The sequence below is a fragment of the Ursus americanus genome, chromosome 28 (genome assembly GCF_024610735.1).
Source record: "Ursus americanus isolate L20-20 chromosome 28, mUrsAme1.1.p, whole genome shotgun sequence".
In the NCBI taxonomy this organism is placed as follows: Eukaryota; Metazoa; Chordata; class Mammalia; order Carnivora; family Ursidae; genus Ursus; species Ursus americanus.
Genome location: NC_142154.1, coordinates 28,191,142 through 28,204,402, shown reverse-complemented (window position 1 = coordinate 28,204,402; position 13,261 = coordinate 28,191,142). Strand labels below are relative to the sequence as shown.

Here is a 13,261-nt window from a genome sequence, read left to right as displayed (position 1 = left end):
TTCAGCAGCCTCAAACTCTTTTAGAAGGTGATGGGGTATAAATTATAAATAACCATGACTGGCCTTGGTTAAAGCATTCAGCCAAGTGCTAGGCTTTCCCCTTCCTAAGGGCAGCTGGGGTGGGAGAGTCTCTCCCCAGGCCCCGGGCTGAGCCCGTCCCTGGGGAGACACCCAAGCTTGACCATGGCAGCCCTGGTACAGTGCCCACCCTGCCCTCCGTGGGTCGGGAATGACATTGTTCTCCTTCCTACCCTTCTCTCTCCCCCCTTTTCATCTTATCAGAAGCTAATGAAAGAGGCTGGGAAACCCAATCCTCTGGTAATTAAATTTACTTAACGGGTATTCAAGTGGAGTAATGAGAAGTTTAATGCAGTGATTAGATTTTTCTTTAATTAATTAAAATGAGAACCATGTGTCTTGCCAGCAAACCAACTTGACCCTCTGCTTGAGAGTAGCAGACAGAGACGGTGGGGGGCTTGGCTGCGTGGGTGGGGGTGGGGGGTGGCTGCAGCCCCCATTCTTGGAAGGAAGCCTAGCTCTGCTGCCCGTGGAGGCAGCTCTGATGCAGCTCCCATTTCTGAGCTCTGCGTGTGCCGGGACTGGGCTAGGCCTGAGTCACCCAGGGCTGAGGGATCCAACAGTGCCTGCACTCAGACAGCTGAAAACTGACCCAGAACGGAGGTTTCAGAGGGGGGTTTGACAAGGGTGACTGAAAGCAAGGAGCACAGAGGAGGGATTTCAGGCGCTGTGAGCGGTGGGGCGTTTCGGGTATCACCTACGGCGTGGGCCGGTGGACACATTTACCTGCGCGTGCAGCCAGAGCTGCCTTTACCTCTGTCGGCTCTATGTTGCTGATGGAGTGAGGGCAGTGGGGTGGATAATCAAGAAATCTGAGGTAACCTGCAAACCACTTCTCCTTGACTTGGGAATGCATCCGTGCCAGAAGGACGACCATCCTTGCTGTGATTCTGAAGGCCAGTCAGAAATGCAAGGAAGTACTTGCTGCCTTGGGCCACTTCTGCTCGGGTCAGGTGGGGGCTGGGGTAAAGGGAATATGGGAATCCCAGCATAGCTGTGTGGGGTGGAGCATAGGACGGGCTGTGCCAGGGTAGACGGTGGGCATAACGAGGACCCAGGAGACAGGCCCCTGCACCTGACGGGCCTAGTATGTTGTTTTCAAGCAGTGGGTAAGGCTGGGGAGAGTTCTGAGCCCTTCGTGGTGGGGAGGCAGAAAACTTCCTTTAGTGAGTCCTGATCGTACCCCCACACTGAGCCTTGATCCTGGACAGACTGAGCCTTGATCCCAGTCCCAGATGGAGCCCTGACCCCAGCCCCACACTTAGCCCAGCATTGTCATGGATATGCGAAAAGAGTAATGGTGCTGGGGTGGGAAGGGCGAAAGGCCCTGTTTGTCCATCCTCACTGCCTGCTCTCTTGCCTGTGGGCAGGATTCCTGTGCCAGGCCCCACACTAGTCTCTGGAATGGCCAAGATGGGTCAGACATGGTCCCTGCCCACAGGGCTGGTGGGGGAGGTGACAAGCAAGCAGGCACTCAGTGATCAGAGCTGGGGTTGGGAAGGCCCAGAGGGCCGAGGGCCTGGATCCGCACTGAGAGCTTCCTCGGAAGGCAGGTGGGAGGGGGTGGTGCTGGAGGTGGGGCCCAATGGGGAGGCTGACACTGGTCTGTCAGAGGTGAGGAGAATGGTGCCATGGCAGGTGTGGGGGCCTCGGGTGAGCCATTCTCCCTGCAAGAACTGACTGGGACTCCCCCGGCCCACCCGAAGCTCCTGGTGAGCCAAGGGACTCGTGTGTGGGGAGGGTTGATGGGGTATGGGGCCCTGGGCTGATAATGTTACCTTCCAAGGAAAGCATTTTTACCGATTTCATCCAAGAGGAAACAGGTGCGCGAGGTCGGGCCCAGTGCTGCTCAGCTGGCGCTAGCCCAGCGCGGTGAGTTCCCAGAGCGTGCGGGCCTTCGGGCCTGCGCACTGCTGTGTCTGTGTATCTGCCAGGGAAGGAACTTGCCCCGGGGGGCAGGAGTCGCCTTCTGACTCTTACACCCCCACCTGGCTGGGGGGCGGTCAGTGCGTGGGGCTGGGCCGCTCAGACTGGCATGGGGGGTGAGAGGAGTGAGGGAAGCCGAGGGTCGGGGTGGGCAGGGGATGAGCCCCAGGAAGGAGGGTCTTCTCCTCTTTCTTCATCCCTGCTCCTCCCCTCTCCTGATTATCCTATGTTCCTCCAGATTCCTCCTCTTCCCCATTTCCCTTCTTCTTTCCTTTCTGAAAAACCAGGCCTAGAGAAACCACCCAGCCCTCGGCCCACCACTCACATGGGGAAATTGAGGCGGGGACCTGCCAAGATCGTGCGGCTCTGCCTCTCATCTGTCTTTAAGGTTCAGGGGTGTGGAATCACATTATCTTGAATGTAAACACAGGATGGCACTTGCATACTTTCCGTGGCCGTGTGCGCACCCAAGTTCACACAACACGGGCAGATGGCCCCAGGAGCCAGCCCTCTGTCCTCGGACACCGTGCTCCCCCTCCCTAACCACTGTCTTGCTGAGTCCTCTCAGCAGTCCGGGAAGGTACTTACACAAGTGAGAGAAGCAAGCAAGGTCAGGAACTAGGCCGCAGTCACACTGCTAAGTGCACAGGTGAAGCTTGCCTGACAAGCTCAAATCCTAGGCCAGGCCACCCCTCCAGATTACCCCGTCCTTGACTCTGGGCAGCTCCCCCTCCCTCCCTCTCTCTCTAAGCCTCCCCCCCACGCCTCCCTCCCTATCCACTGCTGAGTCCTCCAGCCAGAACCAGTGACTCTTCCCCAGCCCTCCCCACGCTTTCCCCCCTCCAGGCCCTTGTTCAAGCCGTTCTAGGCCCCTGGAGTTCCCCTCCCCAACTCCATCTGCCCAAACCCCCTTCATCTTTCTAGGCTGGGCCCAAATGCCACTTCCTTCATGGAGACACCCTGTCTGCTGTCACTGCAATCAGAAATCACCCACCACCCTCGCTGAGCACCGTCCTACAGCTCTTTCCTGCCCCTGCCCCCTGAGGCTCCTGGCTTTCCTGTGTCTGACCTGGCAGCTGTGTGGAAGGCAGGGCCCCAGCTTCCCAGGCCAGGTCCCTCCAGGGCCTGGCACACAGTAGGTGCATGGGGGTAGTGGGGGCCTTGCCTTGGAAGGGGTCACACCTCTACAAACTCGACCCTTTCCCTAGCAGTCCTGGCCCACTAGCCCCTCACGGCACTGGTCCCAGCCCCTGAGGAGACCAGCCCCACAGCCAGCCAGATGTTCACTGGAGCCCTGGCTGGTGAGGATGGGGGGGCTGGCTGGTGCCCCAGCAGACCTCCCTGGTCCCAGGTTGTGGGGGGCAAGAACAAGGCAAGTCCAGTGCTGGTGGAGGGCTTCATGGGCTCTCTCCCCTCTTCTACTCATTGGCTCTGCTGATGACCGGCAGTGTGACTGAGCCAGTCATGGAATCCCTCTGTGCCTCAGTTTCCTCATCTTTTCAATGAGGTGATTACAAACCTACCTAGGGTTGCTCTGAGGATCAGAGCAGTCAACACAGGGGAAAGCACACAGCACAGCCCTGACACAGACACACAGTGGGGCTCCCTGACCATTGTTCGTCACCATGGCCATGGAGGGGGCCTGAAGGCAGAGTGTTGAGGGAGAGTTTCCAGAAGGTGGTGACACATGAACAGCAACTTGAAAGATGATGCCCAGAGGCCGTGCCCAGGAGAAGAAACCACACAGACAAAGATCCAGAAGCAGTTTGGGGGACATGTGATGGATCCAGCTGTGTCTAGACTTCAGAACGGGTCAAGGGGAGATCCCAGGCTGGTGGCACATAAGGGCTGCGTCCTGAGGGACCTTGGGTGCCACACTGAGGAGTTTTACCTGCAGCCTGTGAGGGGTCATGGAATGAGGTATTTTTTTTCTTTTTTAATATCTGCTCAGGCAAAAACATTGAAACAGTAGAAGTGTGTCCTGTTAAGTATGGAAGTTCCTTCTTTGCCCTTAAATCTTGTTCTGCCAAGGTCTCACCGTTGTTGGTCTGGTGTACTGCCTTCCAGACTTTCTTCTGTGCCTTACAAACATATTTGGTGTATATTACTTTTTTTTTTTAAGAGTCTATTTTTAAGTAATCTCTATACCCAACGTGGGGCTCACACTCACAACCCTAAGATCAAGAGTCACATGCAGGGATGCCTGGATGGCTCAGTCGGTTGGGCATCTGCCTTCTGCTCAGGTCGTGATCCCGGGGTCCTGGGATCAAGTTCCACATCGGGTTCCTTGCTCAGTGGGGAGCCTGCTTCTCCCTCTGCCTGCTGCTCCCCCTGCTTGGGCTCTTCCTCTCTCTCTTTCTGACAAATAAATAAATAAAATCTTAAAAAAAAAAAAAGTCACATGCTCTACTGACTGAGGCAGCCAGGCGCCCCTGTATATTACTTTATAAAAAAAGAAGTAGAGTCATATTATGCACATTACTCTACAACTTCCCTTTTTCACTGTCCCGTGTGTTGTGGGCACCTGTCAGTGTCACGGCACACAGGTCAGTGGTGTCCTTTTTAATGGTTGCCTAATATTCCCTTGTTTGGCCGGAGTGTAATTTATGTAACTAGTCCTGGGTTGATGGATACTTAGATTGTCTCCAATCTTTCACTCTTGCAAGTGATGCTTCGGTGACCATCCTTGTATATATATCTTGCTGACATGTGTAAGCATTTGTGTAGGATAGATTTCTAGACATGGAATTGCCCGGCTGAAGGGTGCGTTTATTACATTTTGATAGGCACTGCCGGAGTGCTCTTCCAAAAGATTGGCCAGTTTACGCTCCCGCCCTTGGTATCTGTGACTGGCCATTCCCCACACCGTCCTCTGCACTGGACGTTATCAAGCTCTTTAATTTGTGCTCATCCAGGAAAGCGTCTTGCTGTGGTTTCCACACTCACTTGGCTTCTCCGCAGCGAGGCTGCGCATCTCATGCGGTTGTGGGCCATTTGTACTTCCTCCTGTGACTTGACTGTTCATATCCTTTGCCCATTTTTCTTTCTTTCTTTCTTTTTCATTTTTCCCCCTTTTTCTTATTAATATAAAGGAGCTTTTAGCGTATTAGGAATTTTCAAACTTTTTGTCTGTTGTGTGTGTTGGAAATATTCTCCCTAGTCTGCTGTTTGTCTTTTTAACTTGGTTTATGGTCTCTTTGGCCATATAGACGCTTTATATCTTTATATCTTTGTTTAGTCAAATCTGTCCTCAGAGCTTCTGAGTTTCACATCCTGCTTGGCCAGGCTTCCTGGAAGGGTTTTAAGTGGAGGTCAGATTGGGGACTGGGAAAGGTCGCTCTGATTGCCACTGTGTGGAGGGTGGGGGGAGGGGGACTGCAAGCCAAGCCTGAGGATAGGAGGCAGCTGAGACCTTTGCGCTGGGGAGGAAGGGGAGAGGGTGGGGGGAGGGTAAAATGAGGGAGAAGGTGAGTTTGGGAAATATTCAAGGATGGGCTGCCCATGGTGATTGGATATGAGGATGAGAGAGGGGGAGAGAGCTCTGACTTTGGAGCAATGCCTGGGTGTGTGGCTGGGGGACTGTGTAGCTGGTGCCGCTGCCACCTGAGTTGGGGACAGGATAAGGGAGGGAAAATGCACGCAGGTGCGTGTGAGTGATCACCCGAGCAGGGGCGCGGCACAGATGAATACGGGTGTGCACACACGTACATGCTTCCAGTTCTGGAGATGGGCCGTCTGTACTGTGGCTGCACGGAGGGGGTGTGGAGTGCCAGGTACCGTACGTGGCACCACGCATGCGCCCTCTGTCATCTCGACTACCGTATGAAGTATGTCTTACGGACAAGGAACCAGACTCAGAGAGGTTAAGTAACTTGCTCAAGGTGACACAGCAGTAAGTGACAGAAAGGGGATTTTTTCGACAACTTCGATCTGACTCACCCAGACGGACTTCCCACCAACAGCATTGAGGAGCCTTTCACTCACTTCTAACCTGACCACCCCAGTTTCATCAGGGACTCTTAGGATAAGTGCAGGAACCAGACTGCCTGGGTTGGACATGCAGCCCCATTCCTTACAAGGCAAGTTACTTCACCTCTCTGTGCCTCAGTTTCCCCATTCTGAAAATGTAGACAATCACAATACCTAGCTCGAAGGGTGTTGGTGGAGATTAAATGTGTTAGCGCCTAGGACGTGCTTAGCCCACGAGGGCTCCTTGACACTCTGTGATGAGTCTGATGACGATGATGGCAAGGTGTTCACCTTCACCTGTGTCTATGCCTCTTTCCCTTCTCCTCCCCCTCCATCTTCCCTCCACCTGTCACCTCACCCCTGGGAGCTTCTTCTAACACTTGCCTTTGAACTTCTGTCCTGTTTTCAGCCCCCAAGCCCTGGGCAGACAGTGAATTAAAGCCCAGTCAGTCAGCAAAAACCATTCAGGGGAGAACGATTCATGTTGCACTCTGGGAATCCTCCCCCGGCAATTCTAGTCAGGCATTTTCTGCAGGCGCAGGCATTCGTCCCAGCGTTATCTGGTCTCTGAGAACCAGACCATAACAGCCAGGCCTAAAACTCCCTCCTCCCCGAGTGGGGATGGCAGGTGTACTTCTGAGCGCGGGGTCTGCACTGACCCCAGCCCAGCTGGCTCTCCCCTCTGGCCACAGCCACCCCTGGACCCCTGACCGTGTCATGAGTCACTGTCAGCGTCGCGGGCCGGGAAGCTCGCGCACGGGACACAAGAGCAGAAAGCACAGCAGCTTGAGAGCACAGTTGCTTCCCACGAGCATATCTAAGCAACTCCCGTGGCCGTGAGGGTCAGCGCAAGGGGTTCAAACTGGGTTAAAACTTCAGGTCTGCAGCCAGTTCAACATTTCTCGCCGAACTCACCCAACTCAGCATCATGGATTTCTCATCATCAAAATAAACTCCCAGGTAAATAAATCCTGGTGGTAAAGAATGGAGTCGTTACTGCCTGTTGCTCGTAGGACTTTGTTTTCAGTTGCACGGTTATCAGTCACACCTGTTTATTTTTAACCCAAAGGTTGGCAGAACTTGCCTCAGTGCTTCCCAGGGGACAGTTACCCCTGAGGACACAGCAGATCCCCCACCCCAAAGCCTCTGAGAGAGGATTCTCTGTGACTGCTTTGGGAAGCCTGGTCCCCTGGTTCCCAGGGTTCCACCAAGCCTGGCTTTGTCCCAGGGGTGTCTTCAACATCTCCCCCCACCTCCAACCAAGCCCCCTCCCCCACTACACCCGGTACCTCTGCAGGGTGCTGCGCCGCGCTCTGACTTCCAGCGAACCTGGCCATGGTTCAAAGCCAGCCGAGCCTTAGGGTGCACGTGGACAGGGACTGAAACCAGCATCAGCCCTTGTACACGAGGAACTTCCCAAGTTTGCCCGTACGATAGAAGTCTTTCTAACAGCCTCAGGGAAGCTGTGTGGTACCCAGATTTTTGCAGGAGGGGGTGGAGGGGAGGTGGTATAATCCACTACAGCCAAATCTTAATTCTTGGAAAAAATGAGGAATCACAGGGGCATTTATGGACATTAGGGGCTTTCCCCTCTGGTCGCCTGCCAGAGCCTGCTGTTATCTTGAGGGGCTGCCTCTTCTCCCTGTTCCCTGTGTTGTCCCACAGGAGCGCACGACATTTAAGGTGATAATTGCCAAAGTAAAGTGCCAATAAGTTCAAAATATAAATGTATAATTCAGCTTGCAGCTTGCTCTCATTTGTGGCTCCGAGGCCCTGTTGGAGCCCCCCACCTCCCAGTTGTCAATCCAGGGCAGACAAGTAGGGGGCCCTGGGGCCTTTCTAAAGCTGATCCCAGACCTGAGCCATGGGTAAAGCTCTGAGGATGCCCCGGCCTTTGTTCCAAAGTCAATTTCAAGCCCTTGAACGTAGGCCAAGGCCACAACTGTCATGGAGATGCTACCACTTGCCTCTACTCACGCCTCCCTTCTCCAGGTGGGAATTGTCCTGCTGATGGATCATGCTACAGAGCCTGAAACTTCCCCCTTTTCCTTTTGTGTAGGGAACCCTTGAAATGGGGATTGATATAGTTTGTCTCCCACTGGAATCCCAGTTATTTAAGGGCTCCCAAATGGAGCTTGGTTCTCTCACTCAGAAAGTCATCCAAACATGCTCTCAAACCAAATACGGCCAGGTCACGTGCCCCAGTGGCCAATGGGAGTGCAGCAGGGTAGGCAGGGTTGTGCTGCACTAACAGGTCCTCTGGGAACTCTTGGTGATTTAGTATAATGAAGATTCCCGTGTACTTTCTTCCTTTATTTACAGTATGACCTCACATTATGTGTCCAATGTCAGAAGTAGGGAGGGTGGTGGACTCTGGTCCATACAGTCATGCAGGGACCCAGGCTCCCAGAAGCTCCACCATCTTGTAGCTGCCCCATCTGGAGCACGTGGTCTCCTTCAGTCACTGTGGCAAAGAAGAGGAAATGGTAGAGTCACACTCTGCTGTTAAATGCCTTGGACCAGTGATGACACACGTCACTTTTGTTCACAGTCCGTTGGCCGTAACTTCTCATAGAGCCTCAACTAACTGTAAGGGGGCTTAGGAAAGGAGACATCGTGCTGGGATGGGGAGGGCATGGATGAAATGCGCCCAGACATTCAGCGACACGTAAAGTCCTCTGTCCAAGGGGTGTTATGGGACTACTCTCACAGCCAGGGTTTCAGAAGAGCCAAGGCCATGACTTGCTGTTCATTGTCTCTGCCTGCGGTGGCTGAGGTTGGGGAAGCTCACAGTGTCTGGGAGGGCCTGATGGGAGAAGCTCTGAAGAAGAGTCTGTACAGATAAATGGGCCCTGTGGCAGGCCCAGGTCCAGGGCCTCCACCCACCAGGCTTGGGTTTGACTCAGCCTCTCCCCGCCGACCCCACTGACTGCTTCCAGTACCAATACCATCCCCAAAAATGAATTTCTCAAGAGGAGAAGCAGGAATGAGAGTGAGGATGAGTTCGGTTTTGGAGGGAGAAAATCCAAGAGGAGACATCCTGAAGCCCCTGTGTCAGTCCGTTGGGCTGTCCTAACAAAATCCCACAGGCTGGGTGGCTGATAAACAGCAGAAGTTTATCTCTCACAGTTCTGGAGGCTGGGAAGTCCACGATCAAGGTGCCGGCAGATTTGGTGTGTAGTGAGGGCTCACTTCCTGGTTCACAGACCGCCATCTTTTCGCAGTGCCCTCATATGGCACGATGGATGACGGATCTCTCCGGGGCCTCTTTTGTAAGGGTGCTAATCCCAATCATGAGACTCATGAAACCTTTATGACCTACTACCCTCCCCCAGAGCCTCACCTCCAAATACCATTACTTTGGGCTTCGGTTTCAACATACGAATTTCGGGGCAGAGGGGACACAAACAGTCTCACATTGGGTGTGAGCCCAAGCCCAAGAGCGTGCCCTCACCGTGAGAGAGAGCCGGAAGATACTGCCTTTCTTCCAGAGGCTTTCATTCCTTCAGCCAGTGTGGCTGCTGTGGGCCATGGGACGTACTGATTACAACTGTGGGGTCTGATTCCAGAACACCTAGGATTGAAGTTTGACTTGGCCCCTTATCAGCGATGTGACCTTGGGCTAGTACTTCCCTCTGCCTCAGCTTTCTCCTCTTAAAATGGGGATATTGATGTATCTATCTCTCTCAGGGTACGTGTGAACATTAAATGAGTTAGTATTTATGAAGTACTCAAAACAGTGCTGGGCACGTGATAAGTACTCTATAAATGTTAAGTATCACCACTGCAGCTGCCACCACCATCGTCACCATCATCACCATCGCCATCAACGCCATCGTCGTCGCCACCATCATCCAGTACCAGATACTGTGCTAGGCGTTGGGGGAGTAGATGTCAAGGTCCCTGCTTTCACATATGATTGGGGAAATGGCAAATGAACAGATAAATAATTAAATTATGATGATAATTTCAAATAGAGATGGTACGAAAACAATAAATCAGGTACATGAAAAATTAAAACCGGGGAGCCACCACTGCATGTTGATTACACTGACATCTACAAAACTGGCAATACCAAGTCCAGGTCAGGACACAGAGCAGTTGGAACTCTCGTGTGTTGCTGGTGGGAATGCAAGATGGCGCAGCCGCTTTAGAAAACAGTTTGGCAAAAAGCAAACAAACGAAAACAAACAAAAAAGCCCCAAACCACTTTGGCAGTTTCTTATAAAGTTAAAAATATGTTTACCATGTAACCCATCAATCCTACCGCTAGGTATTTACCCAAGAGAAGTAACAGCTTATGTTCACGTATTCTTAGTCGCCACAACCTGGAAACAGCCCAAATGTCCTTCAGCTAGTAAATAGATGAACAATTGACTACTACTCAGCAATAAAGAAAGAATGAAACTGGGAACAACAAAGAAACAAGGAAGGTAAATTGCAAATGCATTATATGCTAAATGAATAAAACCAGACTCAAAAGGCTACATGTAGATGATTTCATTTGTCTGACATTCTGGAAAAGGCAAAGCTATAGAGACAGAAAAGAGATCAGTGGTTCTTAGGCACTGGGGTTGGCGGCGAGTTGGCTACAAAGGGACAGCACGTGGAGATTTCTGATAGAATTGTTCTCTGTCTTGATTGTGGTAGTGGTTACACGGCTGTGTGCAACTGTCAAAACTCCTAGAACTGTGCACTAGAAAGGGTGAATTTTACTCTAGGTAAATCGTAGCTCAATTAACCTGCCTGGAAAAAAAGCTCTCGGTGAGATTGTTGAGACAGGGAAACCTGAATGACAGATCAGTCAATCAGGGTCGTGTCACATGGGTAAGGAGGGCCTCCTGCACACGGAGGTCAAGGAGGGCTTTCTGAGGTGGCTTGAGCTGAACCTGGATCAAGAGAAGGAGCCAGGCCTGTGAGGATCAAGAGGAGGTGGGGGCTGGGCAGAGGGAGCAGCGGGGGGCCAGTGTGGCTGGTGCTGAGTGAGGGAGGAGGCCGGGGCGGGGGGGTGGAGGGGGGACACCCCTGGGGTGCGTATATAGAGGGTGTTGGAAACTCTCATGTGGGTCAGGCAGCCCAGGCAGAGAGAGGAGGGGAGGACGGGAAACAGCAGCTTGTGACCACGTGTAGGAGGAGGACCGTGTGATGGAGGGGTGCCCTGAAAATGAGGAGAGGGGTCAGAGAGCCTTCACAGGGAGGCGTGGTCAGCCAGCCAGAGACCCGCAGGCTGGGCCAGGGGACTGGCATGGATGGTGGGGGGGTCCTTCTGGGACCTTGCAGGGGGTGTTGTGGGTGGTGGGGAGGTAGAAGCCAGACATCCTGGGTTGAATAGCAGAAGCCCATCTTAGTTGCACTAACCTTCCTGCTCTTCCACTGCAGTGCATGCTGGGACCGCGACCGACAGGCAGCTGCTCCCCGGGCCCCCAGAGGCTGATCTGTTTGCCTCCCGGCGCCGTCTGACCCAGGTAGGGGAAGAGCAAGGGGGCTCCCACTGCCTCTTGCCTCTGCTTTGGGTGGGAGGGCTCTGGGAGCCAGGAGGAGGATGGGCCTCCGTGAATGAGCCCCTGCCAGGGATGATGGTGTGAGACACAGGTGGGGTTTGAAGGCTCTGGCCACAGCGGGGCCTCCTGGGGGTTCTGGGGGCACCGAGAGGCCCGAGGACATATAATTCTGCCAGCGCAGTTGTTCTCTGACATGCTCGCTATCTGCGGTCTGTCCGGCACCCTCTCCCTGCGCACACTTGCTACGTACTCGGGCTGTGGTAGCTTCTGCAACTCTGGGGCTCCCTTTGCTGTCACTCTGGCTTTTCTCTGCCAGAGTCCCTGCACAGCCTTATGTGTGTGCTTCCATAAGGGACGGCTCTTACTCTGGAAGGCCCCTGCTCTCTGCAGGCCTCCCCCGGGGCAGACGTGCTCCTCCGGGCACCAGGAGCAGCCCAGCTCACTTTAAATCCATTCGGCGTTTCTCTGCTGCTCCTGGGCACCCCAGGTAGAGGCTTTCTGCTTAGGGCCAAGTGCCCCAAAGGTGGGGTTGTGGGCTAGGCTTGCCAGAAAAATTTACAGGATGTCCAGTTAAATTAGAGCTTCAGACAGATAACAAATCATTTTTTAGCATAAGTATATCTCCAATACTGCCTCGGATATACAATTTTTGCTAAGTCTGAAGCCCTAGTCCCCCTCTTCTCCTGACAAGTCCTCCCTGCTGGGCCCACCTTGGCCCCCTTAGATCAGCTGCCTCTAGTCCCTATGATGGATGTCCTGGAGCTGGGGGGGGGGGGGCAGGCCTGCTCAGGTCACAATCAGTGGACATCTCCTGATCTCCCAGGTCCCAAAGGCCAACCCTGGGGCAGAGCCCTGGAGGTTCCCACTGCAGGCTGTTGAGAGTGTTCTTAGGGTCCCTGCCCTCCCCCGTGTGGCTCTCTGACAGCAGAGTCTGGGCTGAGGAGGTCATGGGGTGGGGCCGGATGGGCCTCTGTGCCCATGAACAGAGCTGTGAGACAGGCCTGAAACTGTGAAAAGAGCCAAGAATAGAAAATTGTTTCACGAGCTTGGAACCCAGAGTGCTTGGGGTGCGGGGGGTAGGTGGGGGGTAACAGGGATAAGACAGGACAGACAATGGAGGGCTTGGACTGTCCTATTTCTGCATCTTGCCACACTGGGGAGACAGGGGAAGTGTTTTCATGGCAAGTGGAGTCATTTTTTTCTGACCAGTAAGGTAGTGTTCTCTATATGTCCTCTACCTATCTGTCTATCTAATAACCCAAAAGTATTTAAAGCATGCAGTTTGAACACTTCCCATAATCTCTTCCTCCCCAGAACTAAACACTGCTAACTAGTTCAATATATCTCCCTCCAGACTCTTTTTCTGTACACTTAGAAACATATTTTAAAAGCAAAAAGCATGGTCTCCTCCTAGTTACAGCGCTCTGTCACGAGCTTTCACCTAACATACTGTAAAGATCATTGCAGTTCTTCCCTACCCTTTTATGCCCATTGTTTGGGGGGGGGTCTTTAAATTATGTGTCAGTGGTCAATCCTATTGGTGGCCATTCAGATTGTTGCGAATGGGTGGCTGTTTCTAAACCTCCCTCGGGGACCCTCCCCACTGCTACCTCTGTGTGCACTTGCGTTATGGGTCCTTCGGGAATGTTTCTGAGAGTGGACCGGCTGGGTCAGAGGGCACACACCTTTCCAGGTGTGGTCTGTACAGCCAGGTCAGCCTCCAGAAGGTTGTGTCGACTTCCCACGCGCAGGAGGCCGCGTGCCCTCATCCTTGCCAGCCGTGGGCG

General features: G+C 53.3%; 1 protein-coding gene across 3 annotated transcripts in view; it reads left to right on the top strand.

The window, feature by feature from the left end:
* Window positions 1-13,261, top strand: part of LINGO1 (leucine rich repeat and Ig domain containing 1) — a 190,172-nt gene that overhangs the window by 116,158 nt on the left and 60,753 nt on the right. For all 3 annotated transcript variants that reach the window (XM_087856766.1, XM_087856767.1, XM_045795136.2), the window contains one exon: window positions 11,353-11,438. The gene's annotated coding sequence lies outside the window, so the exon portion shown is untranslated. The remainder of the gene's footprint in view (window positions 1-11,352; window positions 11,439-13,261) is intronic.